Source organism: Scylla paramamosain, unplaced genomic scaffold (genome assembly GCF_035594125.1).
Source record: "Scylla paramamosain isolate STU-SP2022 unplaced genomic scaffold, ASM3559412v1 Contig8, whole genome shotgun sequence".
NCBI lineage: Eukaryota > Metazoa > Arthropoda > Malacostraca > Decapoda > Portunidae > Scylla > Scylla paramamosain.
The window spans coordinates 937,897-962,547 of NW_026973673.1; the positions used below are offsets into that span (position 1 = coordinate 937,897).

A 24,651-nucleotide genomic window follows, 5' to 3' on the forward strand; every position below is an offset into this window, starting at 1 on the left:
GTTGACTCTATCATTTCGTAACCTACATTGTCTTTTCTCATGTAGCAAATTTTTCACACTTTTCGTAAACCAGGGCTTATTGTTAGGGTAGCACTTAACACTCTTGACAGGCAAAATGTTTTCCACACAAAAAGATAAATAGCAATTTAAGACATCCACATTCTCGTCAATACTAGCATTTTCATCATACAGTATGTTCCATTCTGTCAATTCCATACAGCCTCTCAGAGTATCGCTCACTTTGTCATCCCACTCATATATTTTCTTAATGACAGGTTTACAAGTTTTCAATTTTTGTCTATAAATAGGTGTTAAGAGGCACATTTCATGGTCTGACAAACCGAGGGGCTTCATTTTACTTGCCTTATAACTATTCTTTATATTATAATAATAATGATCTAATATTTTCTCCTCTCTTGTAGCAAAGTCAATATACTGGTGATAATGAGGAACATAACTCTGAAATTTAGAACCATTGAAATCTCCTGCTATTAATTTAACTGCTTCAGGTGACATATTTTCAGTCTTACACACAGCATCATATAACAGACTTTCTGCATTTTTTATATCCACATATTTTGGAGGAATATAAACTACTATTATGAAAATCTTGTTAAATTATCTTGGTAAATAGTAAGGTCTCACGGAAAGTGTCATGTATTCAATGCAGTCATTACAGACTTTCTCAATCACAGTTATATCCCTGCACCACCTGTTGTTTACGTAAGCACACACTCCGCCACCAGCACTTTTTCCTGAGTCTGGGGTTCGATCGCTCTTTATTAATTGATACCCATCAATATGATATGCTGAGTCGGGATCGTTTTCACCACTTAACCAAGTTTCTGTCAGACAAATGATAGATGCCTCTCTGAATGCATAATTCCACTTGCACAAAGCACTAAGTTCATCAAACTTGTTCCGTACTGAACGAACATTTCCGACCACACACATAGGGAGAGAGAGCCGGGCGCTGCGTCGTCTGCACCTCACCCTCACACCACCCCGCCTTCCTCTCCTTTTGTTATTTCTAGTTTTTCCCTCTGGATGCAACACCTTCCTTTTCACAGCATCTGGCACGGTCACAGCAAATGTCTCAACGTTGCTAGACTTTGCTAACGTTAGCAGAATATCCTTGCCATAAATCAGTCGTTCCTGCTGTTTGTTTATATCCGGCGGCTCATCAGTCCGGGTAGACACAGCGGCCACACTCACAGAACAGCTCTGTAGCACCCACCAGAAGAGTAGAAAGCAAACTATTCGCGTCATCATGATGTCTGTAGCTTCATAACTCGCCAGGCAACTCAGGAATACCAGCAGCCTTCCAATTCCATTAAAAATACAATGAAGAAAATCGGAGCGAGTCAAGGAATATAAATACTTAGGAACAATAATTGATGATAAATTTTCTTTTAATAATAATGTTGAGACACTTTACAAAAAAATCAATTCTAGAATGTATTTTGTAAGGCAATTAAGTAAACTAAGAATTGACAGAAAGATTATGGATATATTCTATTCAGCAATAATACAATCTGTTCTTTCGTTTAATATAACTTGCTGGTACGGAAATTGTAACATTGAATTAAAAAACAAACTTTGTAAAATAATGAAAAATTGTGGGAAACTTGGGGTTGAGAACATCATCCCTCTTGTAGAAATTTATAAGAAAGCAGTTGTCCGGAGATGTGAGGTAGTACGACATGATCCCATTCATCCTTTAAACCAATATTATCAAATGTTACCCTCTGGAAGAAGGTTGAGGTCATTATACTGTAGAACATCAAGATATTCAAGATCTTTTGTACCTAGCAGTATTAAAATGTTAAATGAACAACAGACAATCTACCAGTAGCACAGACTGGGTTTGTTCCTGTGGCCTGTAAATGACCAATGTGTGTGAGTAGTACGAGGAGTGTATGACGTATGTGCGGTTTTATCACTTTTACTGAGAGCTCATGAAGCAATTTTCATGTATTATACGTGACAATAAAGTATTTATTATTATTATTATTAAGTTGCGAGGCGTTGTCATTTCCTACCACGCTCAAATCGTGGGTCACCACACTCTACACGTGCTATCTTCCCTGCCGCTTCTACCTCTTCTCCGCTCCTGACTCATCCCCGTGGTCACACCTGTCTGCCATCACACCTGTCGCCGCCTATTCCTACTCATCACGCCGCTCCTCTTTGCTGGTTGCCGTTCATGCTTCTTCCTGAATTGTGGGTATCCCTTGGTTCCTTCTCCGAGCCACCCCCAACTCTCCCATCCGAGTACTCGAGGTCAAGCCTCATCGCCACCACCACTCCCCACCCAGCCCTTCTCATGTCCGGACTCGCCCAAGGTCATCTTTCCAAGTTTGCTCCCAGCAGTGATTTTCCCAGTCATCAGGGGCCAGATCCACGAAACGGTTATTATCAACCTCCGGCAGCCAAATGGTATCCAAGAACGCATAAGAGGTTGGTATTGCCATGGTAGCAAGGTAGTTAGTTAACTAACTTCTGCATATATTGGATATTTTCTTTGCATACTTCCACGTTCGTGCCTTGAGGCAAGAAAGGCGCTTTCGGAATCGCCTTGATTTCTTGGCATTGAGTGATAATGAGCTGATGCTCAAATACCACTTCCCTAGGCAGACCTAATCCTCTTGTTTGAGAAGATGCAGTCTCAGCTGGAGAGAAGAACAAGGCATAGCCAGGCATTACCAACTCACACCCAAGTTTTGTTGGCCCTGAGATTGTTTGCCAGTGGGTCCTTCCAAAACGTCATTGGAGACACTGCAGGTAAGATGATACTGGTGTTGCATGCTTCATTCAGCACAGGGGCTGGCTGTTTTGGAAATTGTCAGGGAGCCCTTTCCCTGACCTCATTACTGGTCTATTCTCTTACATTCTTCGCATATACCTTTAGGTACACAAAACGTAACTTTAAGGCGAGGAAGAAGTGACCCTGTTCTTCAGTGGGTTCAGGGGATGGGCGAAGGCCACCCAGAGGTTAACAGTGGTTAGGTTAGTCACCGTACACTTTTATATGAAACATTACCTAATCTAACGTAACCACGGGGGCTAGACCCACCCTTAAGGACACTAATATAAGTTAGCATAACTTCTGGAACACCCCTAAAGGACGGGGGCACATCTCCCCCAACCTTATACTATATTTCCAGGTTTATCAAGAGGTATATGCGAAAGAATGGAAGAGGATAGACGTGTAATAAGGACAAGAGGGGACTCTAAACAATTACTACTATTTTTTTTTTTTTTTTTTTTTTTTTACAAATTGCACAATATCCCATTAATAACTTTTGTAGGTGAATAAACTGATGTTCAATATGGTGAATAATATTTAAGTGTGGCTGACTTTCAAGGGTAAAAGGCATAAAAGCCAATCTACTGCATGCCACGGTTTATAAAGTTGTAATCCAGTGTTAGGAATATGTCAAGATTAGTTCCTAGTGTCAAAATATGTGAGTGTATAATTAATAAGGAGGGATGAGGGATGATGCTAACCTTACCAAACGTGCCATCAAGTACACCTGGGTGTACTTGAATGGTGCACTACATATAGAGGGATCATTGAATTTGTTGCCAATTTTTTTTTTTTTTTTTTTTTTTTTTTTTTTTTTTTTTTTTTTTTTTGCTTACAGCAGAAAGACGTATCTTATTTAAAACAAATAAAATGAAAACTAATGGCTTATAATCTGCTTTCAGGACTTACGCAAGCGTCAGCAGGGTCTTCGAGTGTGTGTGCATCGTGTTGAGTGATAAGTCAGTGCAAGAAATCAAGATGCCTTCAACACACCTTGATCAAAGGAGGACTGCACAGCAGTTCTTCAGGACCGAAAATTTCTTAAGAGTTATTGGGGCCATTGATAGTAAGATTAACAATAATATATTTTGTTTAAAATTTATTGCTATTGTTATAATCTATCACTTCATCAGTGTTTACTTTGAGTGAAAGGTATCTCGCAACCTCAAGTTCTTGTTAAGCATTAAAAAGTTTTCATATCTTATGTATACTGTGTGCATATCCAGTGCAGGGATGATATATATATATATATATATATATATATATATATATATATATGATAGATATATGTAGCTATTGTGTATCATGATCATCTAATACTTTCTTTTGTGTGCACAGGCACCCACATTGCCATCAAGGCCCGAAGAGTGGACAAGGCCCTCTACTTTAACTGGAAAAGCTATCACTCCCTCTGAAAATCCAACTTGTTTGTGATGCGAATGGAGTGATCCTCAGCTACTGCTTCAGATTTTTCAGGTATATAGTATTATTGCATTACATGTTTACCCAACCATGTATTTTATTGATTTTCATGTGACTGCAATTGGTTACTGGTATTACATAAGAAAACAGTGTGACAAACCTTGACATTAGTTATAGAAGGAGGCAGTAGACACCTGCCGAAACGATAATTACTCCCAGTGAGGTCTAAAGCACTGTTCAGGGTGTGCTGTGAATTTATCATTAAAACCAGCTGTGACCTCACTGAACGTTTCCCTTTGTGTCTCACAACACAAGGGGGCAGTCACAGCCTGCTCTCTAAAGACAACTCTCTTCCTCCACACAAAACTACAAGCACCTAAAAACACACACACCCTTCACTCAAAAATTTCAAAATCATCATGGCGACTCCTACACCAGCCTCCGAGTCCCCATCTGGGGAGGGGACCATTCAGGGTCGGTTCAGTGGAGACATCGTGGCACACCTCCCTGAGCATGCTGGCGGTCAGATCTCTCACCTCATCGTGCCTGATACATACGAATCCCCCCTTTTTGCACGTCATGGTGTGGTTGACGTCATTGGGGGAGCCACACACACAAGTACTGGGGAGTCCTTCCATCGGCCAGCCGTACCTCAGAGCAATGGCGTCGACAAATTCTTGTTTGTTGAGGCTGAAGCCCTTCGCTCTGATGGGCAGTGACGTTAGCCAGTTAGAGGCTCCCGTTTCCTGTGCAGTGAGGATTTTTCTCACTGTGGTTGCAGGCAGGATGTTTATCAGGTCTTCGAGACAGTTTCGTTGATGTTGTTGCCTATCTCTAGATATAATTCGTCCTTGCTCAGTGACTGCACTTTGGGCTATTTCACCATGTGCGTCCTGAGCAATGATCTTCTCTGTGAGGGACCTGGTGAGCTTGAGGGAGTTGAGGTTCTCCACAGTCGCCAACTTCTCAGGGGAGGTGATTCCCATCCCGCCCAGTCTTGGTGGAAGTTCGAGCAGCGCCCTTTCCCCATCTCCGATGGTGTGGTATCTCAGTAACGCTGGGAGGAAGGTGTTCCTTATCGAGACCTCCAGTGGTGCAAGGAGAGGGCTGATGCCTGGGATGGTGCGCATGGCGAATCTCCATCGATGCTGCAAGCCGTGGGTGTAGGCAGAGTAGGCTGCATGAGGCTCAGTCCTGGCCATGTCAGACAGGACTTCCACCTCATGTATCCACTCCTTCACCTTTTCTCCTATGTACTCCTTCTTGAACTCCTCTGTTCCGATGACAGCACCCAGATGCCGTTGTCCATCCTTTGTTATTATAACTCCACTGCCACTGAAGCTATCCACTGCACTGTCATAGTGTTCAGGCTTTACAATAAGGACGGACTTAGCGGCATTGGGTGTGTACCCTATGATGGGACCATTGTCGTTCACTAAGCCCCACCATTTTTTCAAGTCTGTTATTTTGCCGGCCCCTGACAGGTCATCCGCGTACGCCACTTGCTTCACACTCGTTTTCCCATATGAGATAACTTGTTGCAGCACTGAAAGTCCGAGGGCGTACATCGCCATGGCCACTGGGTCACCTTGTGTTGTCCCTTCCATGGACTTTAACACCTTAACACTATTACCACTATTACTACATATGTACAAATCCGAGGGGTCACTATATGTGTTTTCTACATATTGTGCCAGAGAGGGACATTTTACTCGAATGTTGTGAAGCATTGTTTTTCTGTTAATAGTGTTGAAAGCGTTTTTGGCGTCCACTAATAACACCGCTTCACAATTGTCTTCACTGAACATTTCCCTCATAGCGTGGATGGCGGCTTCCCCTCCTGCCTGCTGACCTGCACATACTTGCAGGTTCCCCGCTGCCCTCCTTACGTCGTCCTTGACCACCGTCATGACGCATTTACCCACGATGCGTCTTATCACCTCGCCGATTTCTCTCTCAGCATTCGTCTCCCCACTTATCTCTTCTCTTCCTCCTCTCATCCTTCTCTCTCTCATCATTCTGACCTTCATTTATTTTTTGTCTATGCATGTTTTCTCATTTTTGCGTGCACTAACTCATTCTCTCATCTCTTTCAGTATTCTTCTCTCCATTTATTTCTGTTCTTGCATGCTCTCATTCTCTCATTCTCTCTCTCTCTCTCTCTCTCTCTCTCTCTCTCTCTCTCTCTCTCTCTCTCTCTCTCTCTCTCTCTCTCTCTCTCTCTCTCTCTCTCTCTCTCTCTCTCTCTCTCTCTCTCTCTCTCTCTCTCTCTCTCTCTCTCTCTCTCTCTCTCTCTCTCTCTCTCTCTCTCTCTCTCTCTCTCTCTCTAGCACTCTATTCCCTTCTTCCATTCATTAGAGGTCATCCCCTTACACCCACAGCATGTATTGCACTCATACACATCTCCTCCTCCCTTTCTCTCCCAGTTCTACATGTTTCTCTCATGCCTCATCTCATCTCCTCATCTCCTCATCCTCCTGTGTCACTCTCTCCTTAGTATGGCTGGGCAAGGTCACCTACTATTGAGACAGTAGCTCTTCTTTGGTCATTGCCAGGCTCTCTTTTGGATCTTCATGGCAGTTTCCACAACAGCAAACACTGCAAGCTTGACCACACTGATCTTGTCTCCAGTGAAGCTAAGAGTGGGAATGTTTTTACCAAGTATGTGTTGTGTTGTGGAGTTTTTAGTTTAGTTTTAATCACTGTCCTTCCTTAATCTGTTACTGGAATCATGAAAACACCCTTGCAAACCATAACAACATGTGCTAAAACCTGTTAAAGTATCATTAACCCTTTTAAACCATTACTTGAATCACAGAAACATCCTTGCAAACCCTGACAACATCCACTGAAACTTGTTAAACTGTCACTAGCATTACTAAACCATTACTTGATCATAAAAACACCCTTGAAAACCCTGGTAACATCCATTAAAGTCTGTTAAACTATTACTAACCTTATTAAACCATTACTTGAATCATGAAAATGCCCTTGAAAACCCTAATAACATCCACTAAAGCCTTTTAAATTACCACTCCAATCACGGGAGCTCCAAACACTATTAGAGCCTGTTAATAAAGAAAAGGCACTGGGATATTGGGGAATGCACATTTCAAGCTGTAGCCTTACCTCACATCCTTAACTCTCATAACAGGGCCTTTGTTGGAGGCGAATGAATGTCACTGTCTGCATTACCAGAAGAGGCGCGTCTGAAGTGACCAAGATAGGAAGGTACGTGGACTCCCAGGAGAGGCTGTACCAGTTCCTCACATATGCTGGTGTGTACATATAGTGTGCCTGCACGTGTATGCATGTGAATCTAGTCTTACCTTATGTTACCTAAACCAGTGTAACCTGACTTTATCCTGACTACTGGAAATAACTGTATAGGAATTAAGCTTGTAATGCCCTGTGTTTTAGCAGTAGATTGTTGTGTTTTGCTTAGTTTTTACAGGGTGTCCTGCAAGTTTAGGTACACACTTTAGGTATGATAGTTCAAGTAATTCTAAGTTGAAAATACTCTATACACATATGCTGTTTTGTTTTATTTTGTGAGAAATTAATGTGTAGCTAAGTTGTGAGTTGCGGGAGCTGCTTGCCTGGGTGTGCCTCCGCCTCCTTCCTCCCCTCCTTGGCTCGCTACGTACTCGCGTGATGCTGCGTAGCATTAAGTGATAAATTTTTGTGTACATTGTATGCAGTCAAATCCTTACAGGAAATAGCAAATAACAGATTAAATTTTTGTATGTGCCAGTGAAGAAAATGTGCAGGTAACACAGCAATACAGCGGTTATTCAGTGCTACTTTTTAAAACACACATGGCAGTTCACTGCAAATGTCATCCCCTTTGACAGTTATCATCTTGACATTTAAATGGCAAGCCTTGTCAATCAAGTGATAGCCAAAGTGCATCTTTTTGCTCCTGTCATTCCTTATCTGCTCTGCAGCTTCCTTAATGCTGTGAATCAACTCCTCTCTGTAACGTGATTTGTTCTTGTATACCAAGGATTTCATGAGTCCCCAAAGGAAAGAAATCCGTTGGTGTTAGGTGAAGGGATCTTGCTGGCTATTCCTGTGGATCTCCACAGTTTCCTTCATCAGGAAACTGATCCCAGGGAAGCCGCTCCCACAACACACAACTTACAGGTTAATTTCTCACAAAATAAAGCAAACAACATGTGTGTGTATAGAGTATTTTTGACTTAGGATTAGTTGAACTATCATATCCTAAGGTATGTACCTTAATTCATGGTACACCCTGTATTGTTAGTACACACACACACACACACACACACACACACACACACACACACACACACACACACACACACACACACACACACACACACACACACACACTGTGCTGCCCAGCTAATTGGACACATCCACAGCAGCTCTAAGGAGTTACCTAAGTTTTGGTTGTACAGGGTGCCCGAGCTTGAGTCCTGTCTATAAGAGGGAATTGTGTGATGTGTGAGTGCAGGGGAAGTGAAGTGTAAATTGGGAAGTGAGCAAAAAGGTGAATGGGAGAGTAGTGTATGGGTAAACATTGTCTTGTCAGTGATACCAAGAAGGAAGATGGTGGCGGACACAGCAAATATTTTTGAGGGTTTCAAGGAAGAAGACCTCAGTGTAGCTTATACAAATAAACAAATATGGAAAATTGAAGAAAATGTGAAAATATGATAAATTCATAACTTAGCAATAATAAAGACATGGAAGGAAGAGAGAGAGAGGTGGGTGGTGGCAATGTAAAAAGATATCCAGTGATATAATAGAGATGAAGAAGAGGAAGATGGAAAGAGAAAAAGAAAACAAAGAACTGAGAGAAGAGGTGACAATAATAGTGAACTTAAACAAGAAGTACTATAAAGAAATCAAGAAACTCAAGGAAGAGAATGAGGAGTTAAAGAAAGCTTTACAAGAGAGAGAGAGAGAGAGAGAGAGAGAGAGATTAAGGTTGGGAAAGTGAAAGAGTCAGTGACAGCAGAAGTCAAAAGTTGGAAAGAAGAGAGAGAACAACAACAAAAGGTGAATATAGATAAGATCATAAGGCAACAGCAACAGGAACACAATAAGGACATGGAAAAGCAATTGATTAAAATAATAAAGGAAAAAAAGTAATCTTGTGAGAGACATCGTACAGAGAAAGATGTTTGTGGTGGTATTTGGGGTCAAGGAGAAGAACTTACTAATGAAAATAGCTAGAGAGAAAGGAGAGGCAAAAAAGACTAAGGAAATTATAGCAGAAGTGGTGGAGGAAGGAGAGGAGATAGTTGAACAAATTGAAGAGGTTTACAGGATTGGAAAATACAATGAAAATGGAACAAGACCAATGAAAATAAGATTCATGGCACAAACAGCAGTGAAATATGTCTTGCAAAGAACAAGAAAATTGGCAAAAGTAGAAGGAATGAATAAATATGAATAAAGGAGAGAGAAGTAAACTGAAAGAGTAAAGTAGAGGAAAGTAGTAGAGTAGAGGCCCAGTCAAAAAATGAGGAGAGAACGCAAGAACAAGCGAGGAGATTTGCTTGGAAAGTTGTGGACATGAAAGTGAGGAAATGGTGCCACAAAGATACCACACCAAGCAGAAGTTTAAAGATTATGTATACTAATGTAGATGGTTTGGTGTTGAGCCAAATGGAACTTAAAGGCTATCTAAAGAACAATAAACCAGATGTGGTTTATTTAATGGAAATTATACTAAGAGACTTTGAGTGTTGTGATTAAGATCAAATGAAATGAAAAAAAGGAAAGTTACTGTGATGTACATACCACCAAAAACTAATGCATGGGAGACTGATGGATATAAAACTATACAACTAAAAACAAGAAATAGCACAGGAAATGATAAGGAAAAGTAACAAAGTGTTTTTAGTAGGCAGCTTCAACACTAAAGGAATGAACTGGCAGAAGATGGAAGTGAAAGAAAATGTTGGGTCATGGAGTGAACTTATTTTTCATATATATTTACTTATTTATTTTTTTTATGTAGGAGGGACACTGGCAAAGGGAAACAAAAATCCAATAAAAAAAAAGCTCACTGTGATATCAGACCTGGATTGGGTCAGAAGTAGTAGTCAGGAATTGAAGGATATATGTTTTGAAACCTCCCTCTTGAAAGAGTTCAAATCATAGGAAGGTGGAAATACAGTAGCAGGCAGGGAGTTCCAGAGTTTACCAGAGAAAGGGATGAGTGACTGACTGAGAATACTGGTTAACTCTTGCATTAGAGAGGTGGACAGAACAGGGGTGAGAGAAACAAGTCTTGTGCAGTGAGGCCATGGGAGGAGGGGAGACGTGCAGTTAGCAAGATCAGAAGAGCAGTTAGCATGAAAATAGTGGTAGAAGACAGCTAGAGATGCAACATTGCAGCAATGAGAAAGAGGCTGAAGACAGAAGAGAGTTGATGAGATGAAAAGCTTTTGATTCCATCCTGTCTAGAAGACTGGTATGAGTGGAATCCCCCAGACATGTGAATCATACTCCATACATAGACAGATAAGGCTCCTGTACAGAGTTAGTAGCTGGAAGGGTGAGAAAAAATAATGGAGATGTCTCAGAACACCTAACTTCATAGAAGATGTTTTAGCTAGAGATGAGATGTGAAGTTTCCAGTTCAGAATATAAGTAAAGATGTTCAGTGTAGAAGAGGGGGACAGTTGAGTGTCATTGAAGAAGAGGGGATAGTTGTCTGGAAGGTTGTGTTGAGTTGATAGATGGAGGAATTGAGTTTTTGAGGCATTGAACAATACCAAGTTTGCTTTACTCCGATCAGAAATTTTTGAGAGATCAGAAGTCAGGCGTTGTGTGGCTTCCCTGCATGAACTGTTTTCTTCCTGAAGGGTTGGACGTCTACGAAAAGACGTGAAAAAGTGCATGGTGATATCACCAGCATACCATGCTTACCATGATGGTGAATACAGTGAGACAGTGGGTGAACGAACTTACAAGATACAAAGAAGAAGAACCATCACAGTTGGACTTAGTGTTTACAAAAAATCCCAGAAAGTAGACCAAGTATACATTGTCTGAGTCCACTGGGAAGAAGTGATCATGTGACAATAGAAATAATGCCACAGGAGGAAAAAGTGTTGCACAGGAATGAACAATTTTGAAATGGGAGACAGAACTATTCTAAGGCAAACTTTGCAGAACTTAATAAATTTTATGGAGAAATTAACTGGGAAGAACTATTTAAAGGTAAAGTAGTGCAAGAAAAATGAGATATTTTTGAGTAAGTATAGAGAGGGGGTGCAACAGTTTGTGCCAAGTTATAAAGTGTAAATTTGGAAGCATGAATGGTATAATGGCAGGTGAGTAGAAGCAAAAAGGAAAAAGGATAGGGCTTGGAGGAAATGATGAGACAACTGAACACAAATACTAGGGAAGAATACAGAAAGGCAAGGAATGAATATGGTATAATAAGAAAAGAAGAAGAAAGAAATTTTGAAAGTGAGATAATAAGAAAATGCAAGGAAGAGCCCAAACTCTTCTACAGATACATAAACAGGAAAATGAAACATAGGGATGACATAAACAAGTTAAGAAGAGAAGGAAGAATTTATGAAACTACTGAGGAGATGAGTGAACTAATGAATGAGAGTTTTCAGTCCACATTTACAAAGGAAACTGATTTTGTGGCACTGAAAGTGGTATCACAGAATGAGGGAATACAGGAAATACAAGTAAAGAGACAACAAATCAAGAAACTGCTGAAGAGCTGGATGTTAGAAAAGCTGTGGGACCAGATCAAGTAAATGGATGGATATTAAAAGAATGCAGAGAACAAATGGAAAAATCCATATGGGATATAATTAACAGCTTGTTGAGAGAAGGAAAAGTACCAAGGGAATGGAAAAGAGCTAACAAAGTCCCAATATACAAACAGGGAAGTTAAATGGAACCATTGAATTACAGACTAGTGTCACTAACAAGTATTGTAAGCAAGCTTTGTGAAATAGTGATTAAAGACAGATGGGTGCAGTATTTAGAAGATGAAAAGATAATTACAGAAAAGCAATTTGGATTCAGGAAAGGGATATCCTGTGTCACAAATCTACTGAGCTTCTATACAAGAGTAATAGATGGAGTGCAAGAGAGGGATGGATGGGTTTGTGCAGTACACCTGGATCTCTAAAAAAGCATTTGATAAAGTTCCACACAAAAGTCTTATGTGGAAGTCAGAGAATGAAGGAGGGCTAAAGGGAGCAATGTTGAGATAGACAGAAGATTATTGACAAGGGAAGGAATTGAGAACAGTAATCAGAGATGCTAATTCAAGTTGGCGCAAAGTGACAAGTGAGGTACCACAAGGATCTGTGTTGGCACCTATTATGTTTCAAATATATGTAAATGATATGACAGAGGATCTAAATAGTTATATAAACCTTTTTGCTGATGATGCAAAAATAATGAAAATAGTAAAGGATGAAAATGACTGCAAGGAGTTACAAAAGGATATTGACAAGATACATACATAGAGCCAAAGATGGAAACTAGAATTCAATGCCAGAAAATGCCATGTGTTGGAAATAGGAAAAAGTAAAAAGATATCTTCATTGAATTACAAAATGGGAAGAGAAATAATAACAAAAAAATCATGAAGAAAAAGAAGGCACATAAACATAATATTTGGCTCTACATACAGCCTTTTAACAGACATTAGGGTGGCATTTAACTATTTAGATAGAGAAGTAATGAAGAAAATTATAACAAGAATGATATAACCTAAATTGGAGCACGCAGCGATAGTTTGGGCTCCAAATAGGAAAAAAAGATATACAGAAACTGGAAAGAATACAGAGGATAGCAACAAAGATGGTACCAGAACTGAAAGACTTAAGCTATGAAGAAAGACTTGAAGAGATGGGATTACCAATGCTACAAGAGAGAAGAGTAAGAGGAGACCTGATAACAATGTACAAATTAGTAAACAATATAGGAAGAATAGACCGAATTGACTTGCTATCACAGATGGAGGAGGGAGAGAGATGGGCGAGGGGACATGGGAAGAAAATAAAGAAGAGTGGATGTTTGAGCGGCACCAAGAAATGCAGCTTCCTGTATCAAACTGTTGAAATCTGGAATGATTTGAAGGAAGAGGTGGTTGTGGCAAACAGTGTACACATGTTTAAAGAGAAACTGGATAAATATGGTTATGGAGACAGGACAAAATAAACTTTGGCTTGTGCCCTGTACAATGCACACGCACACACACACACACACACACACACACACACACACACACACACACACACACACACACACACACACACACACACACACACACACACACACACACACACACACACACATCAATGTCACCCAGTTCATATTGCCATGCATTATATAGCATCATAAACAATGTCAAACAATGTTTCACATCCATTTCTGATGTTTTTTCACATTTTCCTCACGTGCTGGTGAGTCTTGTGATGCCCACTCATCACAAAACTTCTTAGCCACTCCATTGCCTTCTTGTTTACTGTATAAAACTTTGTGTTCTTGTTATTTATTACATTAATATGCTCTTTTACCATGTTAATGAGGATTTCCTTATCAAAAAATGATAAAGGAGTAACCCAACAAACCGTCACTTCTTTGCTGGTTGCCATGGTGACTGCAGCAGATGTAAACAAATTCGTGTTTCTCATACATTTTTTTCTGTCAGTGATGTGCTGAGTTGGGCAAGAATATGAGATGTAAGCATTGGTGACCACTCATGCTTGCCCACCCCGCTGATTGACAACCTTGGTGAACTTTGGATTTTTTTTAAAGTAAGGACTTCCCCACTATCTTGATTGTCTGGTGCAGTTTGGCCAGGTGATCACCAGCATTGGCAGAAGGTTTAAAAGTATGGCAATTAAGCATATGATACAGCAACATCAGAAAATGTCTGTTTCATATAATTCCCCACTGGAGCTTCTCTATTCCACTTGATTGCCATTGCTTTATGTGAAATTGACTAGGTTTAAATGTGATAAATGCACCTCAAACATTTCAGATTTAGACAAACTCGATATATGCATCATTAATGCACTCCCCTTGAAAAATCTTTGGTGCCTGAAAAATATTGCATTATAATTTGAGAGATGAAGGGCTACATGTAGTACAATCAGCAAACAAGTTATTTTGCATATCTACGGACATAAGTTTTTTTTTATTTACTCATGAGGACTATGGTCACAGGTTTCCCTCTCTGTTTAGCAGTCTTAACTCTTTATGATGTGTCACTGGGCTTGCGTAAATATATATATATATATATATATATATATATATATATATATATATATATACGAGTATATATATATATATATATATATATATATATATATATATATATATATATATATATATATATATATATATATATATATATATATATATATATATATATATATATATATATATATACCAATTGGAGTACAAAAAACTATTGAGCTTATGACAACACTAAATCAGTGCCTAATATTAGCCAGCATGAATGAAATATTTCCATATTGTTTATGCAGTTTCTTCAAATGCTGGATGCAGACACTTATTCGTATTTCATTATACCATAATTAATGGCTTATAAGACACATGGACTCAATAAGACGCACCTCAGTTTGGGCAGGCATAAAAAAAAAAGGTAAGTAAACAGGTTTAAGCTCTGAATATGAAGTGAAGGGTTTCACCTGACATTTGAAACCCTCTTATAATTATGTATTCAGATCCTTATTAGATCTCAATATTTTACATTTAAAAAACCTTAATATTTGCTAGGACCTACCAACACCAGTACTTAGACTAATCCTGCTGTGAGATGTAAACAAATGTAGCATAGACAGTGACATTGTCAGAGGCCAGATTGTAATAAAGTTTGTACATCACATTTTTTTATCATCATTCTACACATGATCCTAGTTGTATATTTTAGTACATTTTCAAAGCATAAGGATGTGTGAAAACAGATTCACCTTATTCTCTACAATGTATTTTTATTTGAAATATTCAGTACAAACCATCACCATAAGTCGCCCTACTTCATGACACTCTCTTCACTTATAAAATCATTTATTTTGTTAGGTAGTAAGCTATTTTTTAAGAATGCAATAGTTTCTCATTAGCTTCAAGTTTTGTTGAACATGTATGCAAGGTAAGAATCTTAAAAGATAGGTACAATTCCAGTTGTATGGAGGTGTGTCTTACCTCAAGGAATAATGGCACCATACTAAGAAGCGCAGTGAATCCTGCAGTTGTCACCAGGTTTGGTTTACAACCAACTGCAAGTTTGTTTTGGTACATGAAATGTAAGAGTCATCACCTAATTTCTTCCTGACTGGTGTTATTTTATGTGAATTACTAGTAAGTATGACCTGTTATGCATTGTTATCTTGTAAAAAAGAGTTGTTTTTGTGGTATAGAATTGATCATCACTTTGTTTATGTATGTGAAGATGTTTTGGGATTTGATCTAAGGGCCACTGTTGCCACAGACTTACCACTGGCCACTGTCCCAAAGCTGAACCTTGGTCTTATAAGATGCAGGCTCATTTTCTGAGACATTTTTGGGGGAGAAAAAAGGTGCGTTTTATGCCATCAAAAACAATATTTTGTTCATTCGTAGATATCATTTGCAAGACTTCCAAAATAATGTTAATGATTGCATACATATTTTAAACATTTGCAACATGCATTCTGGAGCCAGTTCCCACCCAGTCCTTCTCACCACCTCTCCCACCACACTGCTCTTCTCCACTCAGTGTTATTACTCCACATCCACAGGCCATCACTAGCAGACCTCTTGGGTGGTTTCCAAGACCCCAGCTTGGCCTTCAAGACACTTAACCATACCAGGGTCTTCCTCCAGCAGCTCACCAGAATATAACTGGATAACTTGCCTGCTGCCAGTACCTCCAGGCCTCTAGAGGTTGTGGCACCACAGCCTGCACAGCCCCTCAAATCCCCAACAAGAACAAGAACACAACAGGATAGTGGGAGTGATGGCTTCAAGACACACTGCCACTGTACAGGGCAGCTGTTACTCTTGTACATCATGTGCTGCTTACAAGACTGTGCCTAAAAATCTGAGAGGAAAAAGTAAAAGCTCACAGGACTGGTTGACGAGACAGCTAAATGACCCTTATGTGAAGTTGACCAAGCAACATCAGCGCAGGTGAGCCTCAGCCCTCTCTTTTACCCCTTCCTTTCCCACATTAGCCATCTTCCCACTCCCTCCCCAGGAAGATCCCTATGATCATTAGCCAATGCAAGACACTGCAATAGAGTGACAGTGTATACCTGTTTTTTGGGGCCACTTCTTGGTAAATATATTGATCATGATAATTTTTCAGACTGAGATAAATTTTTTTACTGCTCAAAATATTATGCTTTTTCAAAAGGAGATAGTGACATTGAATAATCTTAGCTATAGCAGCTCCTCATGAAGCAGCTAAATTATGTGGATATTGGTGATGAATACATACTGTACAATATGGGTGTGAGGGTTGTTTTAGGGTCACTCACAGTTACATTAGTGACATGATCCATCGTACACTGCGTCACAAATTGTAAGTCCATGCTGACAGGGTTTACTTGGAGAGATATAGTGTGATGCATGTGTTCGTATGTTTGTTTCCAGTATGTAATGATGCATGCTCTCTTGCATCTCTTTTGTTCAGCAAATGAGAACTGTACTTTTAATGACATTAGAATGTCGTTAAATGTCACTTACTTCCAGGCAATGCATCATTTATTTTCAGCCAGTCACCATGTGTATATGTTGCAGCCACAGCAGTCAGCTAGTTACCCACAAGGGTACTCAGTGTCACAATGGCAACTGAGTGCAGTGCACACAAATTTAAATACTTGGATTTTATCATGCAGTTCCATAAGCAAGGCATACAATTCTTAAGATTGCACAGTGTTTTGCCAAAATTAGTTGAGTGCTGAACAATCGATGGCACCAGTACCCTTTGAGGATGAGGAAGAGGAGGTCTGCAAACCACACCTTGGACTCTATTTTTTTTATTAAGGTTTAGGTCTAGTTATGTTAGGTTAATGTCCTTAACCCATAAACTGCAACATTTATCATATGATGAACAGCATGTAACTGTGACTTACATCATATGATATGAAGGCTCTTTTTAATCTTGGCAGCCTGTATTTTGCACCCATATGTCTTGAAATGATGTTTGGCAACTCAGAGTGAGCGAGCCCACACTCTCTCTCTCTCTCTCTCTCTCTCTCTCTCTCTCTCTCTCTCTCTCTCTCTCTCTCTCTCTCTCTCTCTCTCTCTCTCTCTCTCTCTCTCTCTCTCTCTCTCTCTCTCTCTCTCTCTCTCTCTCTCTCTCTCTCTCTCTCTCTCACTTCCATGTGTGTGTGTGTGTGTGTGTGTGTGTGTGTGTGTGTGTGTGTGTGTGTATTTACCTAGTTGTGTTTACCTAGTTGTGGTGTATGGGAGGGGAGTAATCTCATAGTACCCTGTCCCTATATCTATCAGTTTGGTTTTAAAAGCACTGACAGTTTCGGCATTGACAACGTCTTCACTGAGTTCATTCCATTTGTTCTCATTTTAGTGAGGAAAACTATACTTCTTAATGTCTCTTTCTTCAGTTAACTTTCTTCAACTTCTTGCTGTGACCCCTTGTACTCTGTGTGTCTAAATTTATAAAAACTTTCTTTCTTCACATTTTCCATACCATTTATCATTCTATAGATGTTTATTAAATCTCCTCTCTCTCTCCTATTTTCAAGGGTAGGAATTTCCAACATTCTTAATCTCTCTTCATAGGTCAATTTACTCAACTCTGAAACCATCTTAGTGACTGCTCTTTTTGCTTTTTCTAATTTTATAATATTCCTCTTTGTATGATGAGACCACACCACTGCTGCATATTCCAGTCTTAGTCTTATCATGGAAATCAACAACTTTTTATCATTTCTTCTTCCAAATATGAGTGCCATTCTTATTCTTTTTAACAATTTCACTGTCTCCAGTAATTTTATCAATGTGTCAAATTTTCAGTAACTGTTACTCCCAAATCTACTTCCTCTTTTGACTTCTTTAACTTCACACCATCCATATCATAATAATATTGTATTCTTTTCTTACTCTTACCAAACTCCATTACTTTGCATTTACTCAAATGGAATTCCATTTGCCAAGATTCACTCCATCTATTTATCTTATTTAAATCATTTACATTATCTATCCTTCTCATCAGTTTAGCATCATCTGCAAATAAGTTCATATAACTATCTGTTTCTTCATTTATGTCGTTCACATATATTACAAACTTTATCGGTCCTAAAACTGACCCCTGTGGGACACCACTAGTTACTTTTAGCCAAGATGAATTCTGGTCTTGTATTACAGTTCTCATCTCTCTATCATCCAGATAATCCTCCATTCACTCCAGCTGTCTTCCTCCAAATTTTCCATAATTTTTTAATCTTCCTTAGCAATCTTTGGGATGTACTTTGCTTTCTGCAAGTCTAAGTAGACACCATCCACCCATCCGTCTCTCTCCTGCACAATATTAACTATCTTTGAATGAAAGGACAGTAAGTTTATGGAGCATGATCTTCCCCTTTTAAATCCAAATTGACAATTTACTAAAACTTCATCTTTTTCCAAGTGTTCCATCCATCTTTCCTTTATTGTTCTTTCACATAATTTTTCTTCAGGAGGAGGCAGTAGACACCTGCTAAAACAATAATTACTCCCAGTGAGGTCTAAAGCACTGGATCAGGGGGTACTGTGAACTTATCATTAAACCTAGCTGTGATCTCACTGAACTTTTCCTTTTGTGTCTCACAACACAAGGGGGCAGTCACAGCCTGCCCTATAAAGACAACTCTCTTCCTCCACACAAAACTACAAGCACCTAATAACACACACAACCTTCACTCAAAATTTCAAAATTCATGGCAACTCCTACACCAGCTTTGGAGTCCTCATCTGGGGAGGGGACCACAAATGTCCCCTGGTTGGACTGCTCTGCTGATGACGACCCTAAGTATCTTGACACCCCCTCAATTTTTTCTTCATTTACTTCTGCAACATTTGTGATCTAAGATCTAATTTTCAATCTGTAGAACACCACCTCTCCTCTTCTAAACCTCATCTTCTTTTCCTCACTGAAATTCAGGTGCCTGAGGCAACTGACAGTAGCTCTTTTTTCTGTTCCCTCCTACTTTCTCTATCCTCATTTTCAATCCAAAGCTGGATGTTGCATTTATGTGCACAACAATTTAACCTGCTCTCATGTCCATGCTCTTGAATCTTCCGAGTTTTCCACTATCTGGCTACGACTACAGAGTCACTCTCAAACTAAATTTATCTGTGCTGTACATTTCTCACCTAACTCCTCTGACTATAAGAAATTCTTTGACTACTTAATTTCCAAAGTGGAGCACATTCTGACACTCTTCCCTTTTTGCAGAGATCTCCATTCTTGGAGACTTCAGTGTTCACCATCAGCTTTGGCTCTCCTCTCCCTTCACTGACCATCCTGGTGAACTAGCCTTCAACTTTGCTATCCTCCACGACCTAGAGCAATTGGTGCAACACCCTACTTGTATTTCTGACCATCTTGGAGATATGCCCAACATTCTTGACTTCTTCCTGACCTCTAATCCTTCTATTTATGCTGTCGCCCTCTCTATTCCATTGAGCTCCTCCGATCACAGTCTCATATCTGTATCTTGTCCTATCACTCCAATCCCTCCTTAGGATCCCCCTAAGCAAAGGTGCCTCTGGCATTTTGCCTCTGCTAGTTGGGGGGACCTGAGGAGGTATTTTGCTGATTCTCCTTGGAATGACTACTGCTTCTGTGTCAGAGACCCGTCTTTGTGTGCTGAATGCATAACAGAGGTGATAGTGTCTGGCATGGAGGCGTACATTCCTCACTCTTTTTCTCGGACTAAACCTTCCAAACCTTGGTTGAACACAGCTTGTTCTCGTGCTATACATGATAGAGAGGTGGCCCACAAAAGGTACTTAGGCCTTCCATCACCAGAATCTCATGCACTTTATATTTCTGTCTGGAACCATGCCAAGTCTGTTCTCCATCTAGTCAAAAACTCCTTCGTTAATAGAAAGTGTCAAAATCTTTCAAGATCTAACTACCCTCATGACTCTGACATCTAGCCAAAAATATCTCCTGGCATCTAGCCAAAAATATCTTCAATAACTTTGCTTCTTCTTCTTCTTTCCCTCCTTTATTTCAACCAGATAGCACCACTACCATCACATCTATTTCTAAAGCTGAACTCTTTGCTCAAACCTTTGCTAAAAACTCTACCTTGAACGATTCTGGGCTTGTTCCTCCCTCTCCTCCACCCTCTAACTACTTCATGCTACCTATTAAAATTCTTCGCAATGATGTTTTCCATGCCCTTGCTGGCCTAAACCCTTGAAAGGCTTATGGACCTGATGGGATCCCTCCTATTGTTCTCTGAAACTGTGCCTCCGTGCTTGCACCTTGCCCAGTCAAACTCTTTCAGCACTGTCTGTCAACATCTACCTTTCCTTCTTGCTGAAAGTTTGCCTACATTCAGCCTGTTCCTAAAAAGGGTGACCGTTCTCCCTCAAACTACTGTCCTATTGCTTTAATTTCCTGCCTATCTAAAGTTTTTTAATCTATCCTCAACAGGAAGATACTTAAACATCTGTCACTTCACAAACTTCTATCTGATTGCCAGTATGGGTTCCGTCAAAGCCGCTCTACTGGTGATCCTCTGGCTTTCCTTACTGAGTCTTGGTCATCCTCTTTTAGAGATTTTGGTGAAACTTTTGCTGTTGCCTTGGACATATCAAAACCTCCTGATAGAGTCTGGCACAAAGTCTTGATTTCCAAATTACCCCCCTATGGCTTCTATCTTTCTCTCAAGTTTCCTTTCTGACCGTTCTATTGCTGCTGTGGTAGACGGTCACTGTTCTTCTCCTAAATCTATTAACAGTGGTGTTCCTCAGGGTTCTGTCCTGTCACCCACTCTCTTCTTGTTATTCATCAATGACCTTGTAAACCAAATTTCCTACCCTGTCCACTCCTACGCTGATGATACCATCCTGCACTTTTCCATGTCTTTTTATAGACGTCCAACCCTTCAGGAGGTAAACATTTCAATCAGGGAAGCCACAGAATGCCTGACTTGTGATCTTTCTAAAATTTCTGATTGGGGCAGAGCAAACTTGGTATTGTTCAATGCCTCAAAAACTCAATTCCTCCATCTATCAACTCAACACTACCTTCCAGACAGCTATCTCCTCTTCTTTAGTGACACTCATCTGTCCCCCTCTTCTACACTGAACATCCTTGGTCTGTCCTTTACTTATAATCTGAACTGGAAACTTCACATCTCATCTCTAGCTAAAACAGCTTCTATGAAGTTAGGTGTTCTGAGATGTCTCTGCCAGTTTTCTCATCCCCCAGCTGCTAACTCTGTACAAGGGCCTTATCCGTCCATGTATGGAGTATGCTTCACATGTCTGGGGAGGTTCCACTCATGCCGCTCTTCTAGACAGGGTGGAATGAAAAAGTTTTCGTCTCATCAACTCCTCTCCTCTAACTGACTGTCTTCAGCCTTTCTCATCGCCGCAATGTTGCATCTCTAGCTGTCTTCTACCGCTATTTTCATGCTAACTGCTCTTCTGATCTTGCTAACTGCATGCTTCCCCTCCTTCCACAGCCTTGCTGCACAAGACTCTTCTTTCTCTCACCCCTATTCTGTCCACCTCTCTAATGCAAGAGTTAACCATTATACTCAATTATTGATCCCTTTCTTTGGTAAACTCTGGAACTCCCTGTCTGCTTCTGTATTTCCACCTTCCTATGAATTGAATTCCTTCAAGAGGGAGGTTTCAAGACACTTATCCTTCAATTTTTTTACTTTTCTGGGACTGGCATCTCGGTGGGCTTTTTTTTTTTATTGGATTTTCGTTGCCCTTGGCCAGTGTCCCTCCTACATAAAAAAAAAAAAAAACACTATTCAAGGACACTGGTCTTCAATATCTTGTTTGGTACTCCATCTGGATCAGATGCTTTAATTACTTCAAGTTTTTCCATCATCTTTAATATTTCCTCATAACTGACTGGGACTGCACTCAGTATATATCTCACCAACTTATCCCTTCCAGCATCAAACTCCCCTTCCACAGTAAATAACAATCTGAAACTATTGTTCATAACATCCACCATGTCCTGTTTGGGTTCATTTATACACTTATCTATTATATCTCTTTTGTAGTTTCTTTTCTCCATTCTTATTATCTCAATGTACTTGTTTCTAGCATCAGTATATTCCTCCCATATGCTCTCAGTTTTCCTCTTCTTCCATCTATTCCAAGCATTTGATTTACAATTTGTAGTTTCTTTGCATTATGTATTGAACCATTCTTTACCCTTTCTACATCTCACTCCTCCTTTAGGTACAAATTTCTCCACAGCAGAATTATATTTCCTTATAAATTCATCTCATTTTCTGGAACATCTACATCTTCAAAGTCTTTCCAGCCCATGGCAACAAACTACTTTCTTAATTTTTCAAAATCATCTTTACTATATTTAAATCTTCTTACCTTATAATTTTCATCAGTGATTAATTACATTTTCATTTTTCAAATTAAATTCCATCAACATGTGATCACTTTTACCTAGAGGGCTATCATAGTGTATTGTTTCAATAATTTCCATGTCCTTGGTAAACACTAAATCAAGTCTTGATGGTTTATCTCTTCCACTAAATCTTATATCACAGTCTACCCACTGAGTCATCAAGTTTTCCACTGTTCAGGTTAACAGTCTATTACTCCATGAGGTCTCACTTCTAGTAGTTGTCAGTGTTTCCCACTTTATCTCCTTACAACTAAAATCACCAACAATAACTATATCACTACTTTCCATCACTATCTTTTCAAGACCTTTTAACACATCTACCAACGTCTCTTCGTGCTCTTCTTTTTGCCAAGCATTGGTCACAGGTGGCACATACACTCCTACATAATTCATTATCCTTTCTTTTCCACTTCTAATCATCACTTGTAGAATTTCAGACTTGTCTTCACTTTTTATTACCCTCTCCACTTCAACACACTTCAGAATGATCACTCCCCCCTCCTCCCTTGTCACTTCTGTTTTTCACCCATAAATCATATTTACCAGTGTCAGGAGTTCCCCATTCATTTTTCCATTTTGTCTCACATAATACAGCAACATCTGGTGAGGTTCTGTTTAATAACTCATTTAATTCCATCTTTGTTGACATTAATCCATTTACATTAGTATAACATACTGTTTGATGTACCATTTCTTTATTCTCATGTCTCTTACTCTTCAGAAAAACTTGTCTTTTTGTTTAGCCTCATCTATCAGCTCCTTTTGCTTCAACCTTTCAATCTCATCCATATCCCTGTTTATCCATACATTTTTATATTCTTCATCTCCAGACAACCTCCAAGACCCACTAATTACCTCTTCTGCTTGTACCTACATTGCAAACTTTGTGTGTTTGTGTGTGTGTGTGTGTGTGTGTGTCAGATATACACACAGCTCTGCAACACACACTTACACACACACACACACACACACACACACACACACACACACACACACACACACACACACACACACACACACACACACACACACACACACACACTGCACCCAAATCAGGCAGTTAAAAAATTAAAGACCTGTTGTTGTTTGAGATCCCTTACCACTCCTCGTACTCTCCTTTTGTCTTATCCCACAGGCATTGTCCATGATGCTTCCTGTGTTGTGGTTCCATCATGGCAAGCATGGAAGTGCCTCTCACTCCATCACCACCTCATGATCATTGAGAGCATGGACACAGAAGCTGAGGTGCGGCGCCTCTCCCCCATCACCCTCATTGTCAACACAAACCACTTTTTTTTTTTATCTTGTCCTTATAAATCTATTTACCAGATTGTCAATTCCACATGGGATTTTTTGTGAGTGTTACTAATGCCTCCTCCTCCTCCTCCTCCTCCTCCAGGCCCTAGTGGGTACGTGGACCTCCTCAATGGACAGATGGACAGAGGCTGGTGTGCTGGCTACATGTATCAGGAGCAAATCTCAACCTTCTTCTCCGTTGTGGCAACAGGGATGACATATGAGATGGCCATGACCAGCACACCCCTTCAGGTACTGCTGTGGTGCTTGTAATGGTGTTGTAGTGGTTGTAATGGTGGTAGTAGTAATAGTAGACAGTGATTGTAGCTATGGTAATAGTAGTTGTAGTAATTTTCAGTGGTATAATAATAATAGTAATTGGAGATAAACAGCAGGCAATTTACACCAATCTTTTTGATGCATAACCTAACATCATTTAACCCAGCCTAACCTCACAACCTAGCACAATCTCACCCAACATTAAGCCAACCTAATCTAACTTAACCCAATCAATTAT

At 39.8% G+C, this 24,651-nt stretch overlaps 1 long non-coding RNA gene across 1 annotated transcript; it reads left to right on the top strand.

The window, feature by feature from the left end:
* Window positions 1-438: 438 nt before the first annotated feature.
* On the top strand, window positions 439-24,084 carry LOC135096894 (uncharacterized). The gene is made up of 7 exons (XR_010265146.1): window positions 439-2,460; window positions 2,634-2,784; window positions 3,712-3,875; window positions 4,148-4,285; window positions 6,787-7,509; window positions 16,003-16,393; window positions 23,974-24,084. It is a non-coding gene; the product is annotated as an uncharacterized LOC135096894 (long non-coding RNA).
* Window positions 24,085-24,651: the final 567 nt, after the last annotated feature.